This window comes from Ictidomys tridecemlineatus, chromosome 10 (assembly GCF_052094955.1).
Source record: "Ictidomys tridecemlineatus isolate mIctTri1 chromosome 10, mIctTri1.hap1, whole genome shotgun sequence".
Lineage (NCBI taxonomy): Eukaryota > Metazoa > Chordata > Mammalia > Rodentia > Sciuridae > Ictidomys > Ictidomys tridecemlineatus.
In genome coordinates this window covers 96099736-96105655 of record NC_135486.1, presented here as the reverse complement: position 1 = coordinate 96105655, position 5920 = coordinate 96099736, and the positions used below count along the sequence as shown (strand labels likewise).

Here is a 5920-nt window from a genome sequence, read left to right as displayed (position 1 = left end):
CAATGCAAAAAGATTTATGACCCCAAATTATGAATCCTGACACTCTTGTGTTCCATGGATGCACTTAGATTGGTTTCTCACTTTCTGATGGCTTTGAAAAGCTTTTGTTTTCAACTCTAGACCCTCAAGGGCAAGATGGGTCCTTTTTTAAGAAGGGCCTGGCCCATGCCACTTCCAAGAAAGGCTGTTTTTGCACGGCTTGTCTTTAATTAGGGCCTGGGGATTGATGGGTAGATAACCTTGGCCACTGCTATATTTACTCTTTGTTGGCCCCTTTTCTCTTCCAGAGAATTGAAGTGAATATATGAAAATGTGTTTCTAAATAAAAGCTGGCAAATAAAGTGTCAGCCTGGAAATAACTTTTTTCAAGACATTTTTTAAAAAGTAAGAGTACTTCGTTATTTGAAGTTTTCAAAAGATAACAGATGATGACTGATTTGGCTGAGCTCATGGCATTGGCTCAGCAAGTGGGAAATTGCATTGATTTTGCCAAACAGAAAAACTGACATGACTTTTATGGACAACCAACCCATCATAACAGACATAGGAAGGTGGGAGACTCTTATGTTCTCTTCTGCTAATGCACAGCTCCTGACTTTTCCTTATAACCAAACAAGAGAAGTTGGTCTAATGGAAGCAATAATTTTAGGAATTAGAATGGGTCTAGGCCCCAGGTGTTCTGTTGAAAGAATAAGAGCTCACCTGGAGAGCGGGGTATAACGAACTTAAATATCATTGAAAAATCTGGGCATATTTTGAAACCTGAGAAGAATTCTTGGCTTCTCTCTCCCTGTTTCTTTTATTCAGGCCCAGCCTCCATCTTCCATCTTTGTGGTATGTTAACCAGATTCTTGGGGCTGAGGGTGATGGTGGTGATGAATCTAGAACTTGACCCTTATACTTGAGATTAGGTGTCCAGAGTTAGGTATCCATGTGTCAGGCTACCTGTGACTTCCTGGAGATTGGAGATATATACATACATACTTACATACACATACATACACACATATATCAGAAATTTGTGAGGCAAAAGAGAAATAATTTAATTGGCGAAATATTTTATAACATTGAATTCTAAAATATAAATCACGCCTAGGAATATTTTGCAGAGGGAATATCCTCAAATTCAGTGTTTAGTCAGCTTTTTTGCTGTTGTGACTAAAGGATCTGACCAGAACATCTATAAAGGAGGAAAAGTTTATTTGAGGGCTCACAGTTTCAGAGGTCTTAGTCCATATAAGGCTGGCTCCATTCCTCAGGGCTCCAGATGCAGAACATCATGGTGGGAGAGTGTGGCCGAGAGAAGCAGCTTACTCTCTAGATACAAATATACAAAAAGAGAGACTCCACTCTCTAGATTCAATTGTATATACAAACCAAAGCCGCGCCCTAATTCACACCTTCTCCAGTAGCATCCTATCACTTCAGTTACCAGTTAATTCCTATCAGGGGATTACCTCATTGATTGGTTAAGATTCTTACAACCAAATCATTTTTTCTCTGAACCTTCTTGCATGGTCTCACATGTGACCTTTTGGGGTACAACTCACATTCAAACCATAACAGCCAGTTTCACTAAATCTGTATTCTAGGTTCCTGAAGGATTGCTCTAACCACCAGGAAGCCTACATAACTTGCTTCCAAATTCCCCCCAAATGAAATAACTGCCATTAAGAGTTCATTTGGAGAGCTCTTCCACTTATACCAGTAATTTGCTATTTCTGATATTTCAATCCATAAACCAGGATAACCGTGTCTAGACAAAAATCCATTGATCTTTTAAAAATACCAGTTAAGTCATGCCAACTTTCCTGCTCACTTAAACCTCTCTGATGATTTCCTATGAACAGAGAACAAACCTCAAATGCTGTGGCCTATATCACCCACATGATCTACCCTGCTTTTCTTTCCAACCTCATCTCCTGCCCCCTCCCCATATCCCACAGAGATTGACCAAATGGTTCTCCCCCTCTGCTAGGAATATGCTCACTTTTACCTTAGGAGGTGTGCATTGTGCAGGATGTTCTATTGTCAAGATCTTCACGTAAGTGGCCACTTTCTGTTACCCTATCTCTGCTCATGCATCTCCCCTCAATGAGGCTTCTCTGACAACTCCATCAGATGGTTTCCAATCAAACTCCCCTATCCCAGGGCTGCATTCAGAAACATAGAGTATTTCATTACTTTTTTCATAGAACTTAACAGTATCAGAAGTTCTCTTGCTCATTTCATTATTGACTTACATATTGTCCTCCACCTTCTCCTTCCTTGGCCCCAGAATTAAAAACTAGCAGAGCAAAACAGGCCTTTTCTGCCCCATCCTGCACAATATCTATGATAGCTCCTGGTACATAGGAGGAGCACAGGATGAATGAATGAACGAATGAGCAAGCCAGCCAGGTTCTCCACTGATGACGGATAATCAACAGTGAGCAAAAACTGACACCCACCTACCTCCATGGAGCTTGCAAGCCAGCAGAGGAGACAGAAAGGCCAAATGTTCAGCCCACATACTGTTCCACAGTAAGTGCTATGGAGAAAAAACTCAGGGCATGTGATAAATTTTAACAAGGGCATGTGGTCTAGTCAGAAGGAATCATGGAGGTTTTCCTAGAGAAGTGAAGTTTGCAGATACTTGAAGCATAAAAGATGACTTTTCCACTTGGCCGCTTGGTGTTAATTTGGTTATTAGCCTGTTAAAAAGATAATATTCTGAGTGAAGGGAAATCAAATGCCAGTAAATGGCCCCCACCTAGCTGCTGAGCCTCCTCCAGTCCAGCAGACTGCAGATTCACACATGTTTTTACACTTGAATTCACTTGACTTTCCTCCTTTCATTTCCTTGTTTCTCTCCTTTTTGTTTTTCTAAAAACCATTAAGAAACTCTCCTCACCAAATAAACTGATTTTTTTTTCTGCCTGCACTTGCTTTTTGCCCCTTGAGTCATTTATTTCTGACACCGACACTTTCAAAATGCCTTTCCCCACATAATTCCATCTTTTTTTGTCATATCCAACAGTGATGATAAAAACCCAGCCAAGCTCTGCCAAGAACATTTTTGTTTTTCCTCAGATTCAATTTGTACTTCAAAAGAAGTCTCTTCACTTCAGTCAACTCCTGGTTTAAAAAGGTAGCTCTTTGAGCCATTTGAAGTTAGGCAAGTGTGTTAGCTTTCTATTTCTACAATAAAAATGCCTGAGAAAATCAACTTAAAGGAGGAAAGGTTTATTTTCTCTCATGGTTTCACAGCATCCAGTCCATGGTCAGTGGCTCCATAGTTTCTGGGCTGGTGGAAAGGCAGAACATCATGGCGGGGGAATGGACACATGATGGAGCAGAGCTGCTCACATCATGGCAGCCAGGAAGGAAAGAGCAAAAGAGAGAGATTGAGTTTGCAAGGGATCAGGGACAAAATACCCTTTCTAGGATGTGCCCCCAGTGACATGTTTTTCTCCAACTAGGCCTCACCTCCTACAGTTTTCACCACTCCCCAAAACCCACGGAGCCATAAATCCATCGATGCATTGACCCATTGATGAGACTAGAGTCCTCGTGACCCAATCTCCTTCCAATTCCCCAACTCTAAACACTGCTGCCTTGGAAACCAAGCCTTCAACCCATGAGCTTGTGGGGTACATTTCAGATCCAAAGCACAACAGCAAGTTCTTTGGCACTTTTTAAAATATTTTTAAAAATTTTAAACTGACAATTTATAATTGCATGTATTTCTAGGGTACAATGTTATGGTTTATTAATATAGTGTAGAATAATTAAATCAATCTTGTTAATAATCATCACCTCCGATAACTAATATTTCTGTGACAAGAAGATTTGAAATTTACTCTTATAGCAATTTTGAAGTGTATAGCACTCTATTATTTAACTAAATTGACCAATTGTCCAGTAGATCTAAAAAAAAAAAAAGTTATTTTTGTAACCTTCTAGATTTTATGCCCTTTGACCACTATCTCATTATTCTTCCAATTTCCATTATATATAACCATCATTCTACTTTCTGTTTCTATGAGTTCCATTATTTTAGATTTCATGTATAAGTGAAAGCATGCCATATTTTTCTTTTTATGATTGGTTTATTTCCTTTAGTATCATGTTTTTCAAATGGTTTCATGTTGTCACAAATGACAGAATTTCCTTCTTTGTAAGGCTGAATAGTATTCCATTGTGTATGTGTACCAGATTTTCTTTATCCATTCATTTGTTGATGGACACTTAGGTTGCTTTCATCGTGTGGCTATTGCAAATAATACTGCAATAAATATGGGAGTTCAGATATCTCTTTAACAAATTGATTTCAAATCCTTTGGATAAATACTCAGAAGTGGAATTGCTGGATTTATGATAATTCTATTTTTAGTTTCTCTAGAAATCTCCATAATGGCTGTACTAATTTTATTCATCAACAGACTATGAGGCCTCCCTTTCCTATACATCCTCGCCAATACTTCTTACTTTTTTTCCTTTTTGAGAACAGTCATTCTGACAGATGTGAGAATAGTAGTGATTTTAATTTTCATTTCTATGACGATTACAGACGTTGAACATTCTTTCCATATATCTGTTGGCCATTCATATATCTTATTTGGAGAAGTGTCTATTCAGGTCTCTTGTTCATTTCTTAATTTGATTTTGTTTTCTTATTATCGAGTTGTTTGGACTCTATTTACTTTGGATTTTAACCCCTTATCAGATGTGTGTCTTTCAAATCTTTTCTCTTAAACTGCAGGTCCTTTCTGTGCACTATAGTTTGTTTTGCAGATCCTCAGCACTTGGTTGTCTTTCTCAGAGCACAGTCCCCTTAAAAATGGAAAAATAAAGTTGTACCTGGAGCTACAAAAGCTGCTTTGGGTTTTGGATGTTCCCATCTGGGAAAAATCCTTTGTTCCTTATCTCCTTCTTAGGGTTCTGCTAGGGTAGGCTTCTTTTTAACCTGTGGCTCTACATCAGAGTGAACGAAGCCCTGGGGTGCCCACTCCTGCCCTCCATGCCTGGGTTAGCTGTGCTCTGTCTTCCTGACCCAAATCACAGAAAGAAGTCTGTTATGATCAGTTAAAAATGCTCGTCCTCAGGACCAGCAATTTGAGGTCTAGCTGCTAGACTTAATAACAAGTTCATTTGTTCCCCACAGCCCTGACTTGAAAACTGACACCCGCCAGTTGGGCAGAGGATAGAGCACCGGAGTCCCCCTATCTGAGGAAATTGTTGTGTCATGGACCAGGTATCCCAAGCTCTCAGGAGCCCTGTGCCTCACATGCCTGCCTCTTAAATAAAAAGAGCAATGTTCCTCTTACATCCCTCCTAGGGGCTGTGTGCTTACATCAAGGTGCTCACTCCTCCAAAGAAATGATGTTTAAAGCCTGTGACCTTCGAACAATAACTTGAATATAAAGTCAAAGTTGTTCTGAAAAAAAAAAAAAACTTTCAGGTACAAAAGTTCAATCTAATAGGTAGCAATTACAAACAAAAAGCTCCCTCCCACTTTGTGGGTAATTATGCTTAGAAGTTAAGAAGAGAAAATATTCTCAGATGAAAATTTTCCTGAGGTAAGCTTTGGTCTTTGCTTTAGGTAAAAATTGAAATGGAAAGAAAAACATGCCCAGAGAAACAAAAGCTTAGAACCGAGTTTTGGAAATGAGGTCTTTTTTAGACAGATGGATATAGTTTTGTAATTGTTTTTGGAAATTGTTTTTTAACCCTTTGACCTAAAATTTTGCTTTAAATGTTGCAGAATAAAGAATTCTTTTGCCATTCCAAATAATGTCCCGTTAAGAAATCAGCATTCATTTTATTGAGATATATTTAAGTTAATAAGATGAGAATATTTTCGTTCTCTTCCAGTTTCTTTAGACTGAAAGAATCTGAATTTAATATGAAAAAAAAAAACAACTCATGGTGTTTACAC

The 5920-nt window shown here is 38.7% G+C and overlaps 1 long non-coding RNA gene across 1 annotated transcript; it reads right to left on the bottom strand.

Moving 5' to 3' along the window:
* Positions 1-1018: 1018 nt before the first annotated feature.
* LOC144367044 (uncharacterized) lies at positions 1019-2132 on the bottom strand. The gene is made up of 2 exons (XR_013426253.1): positions 1997-2132; positions 1019-1317 (listed from the first exon to the last, which is right to left on the bottom strand). It is a non-coding gene; the product is annotated as an uncharacterized LOC144367044 (long non-coding RNA).
* Positions 2133-5920: the final 3788 nt, after the last annotated feature.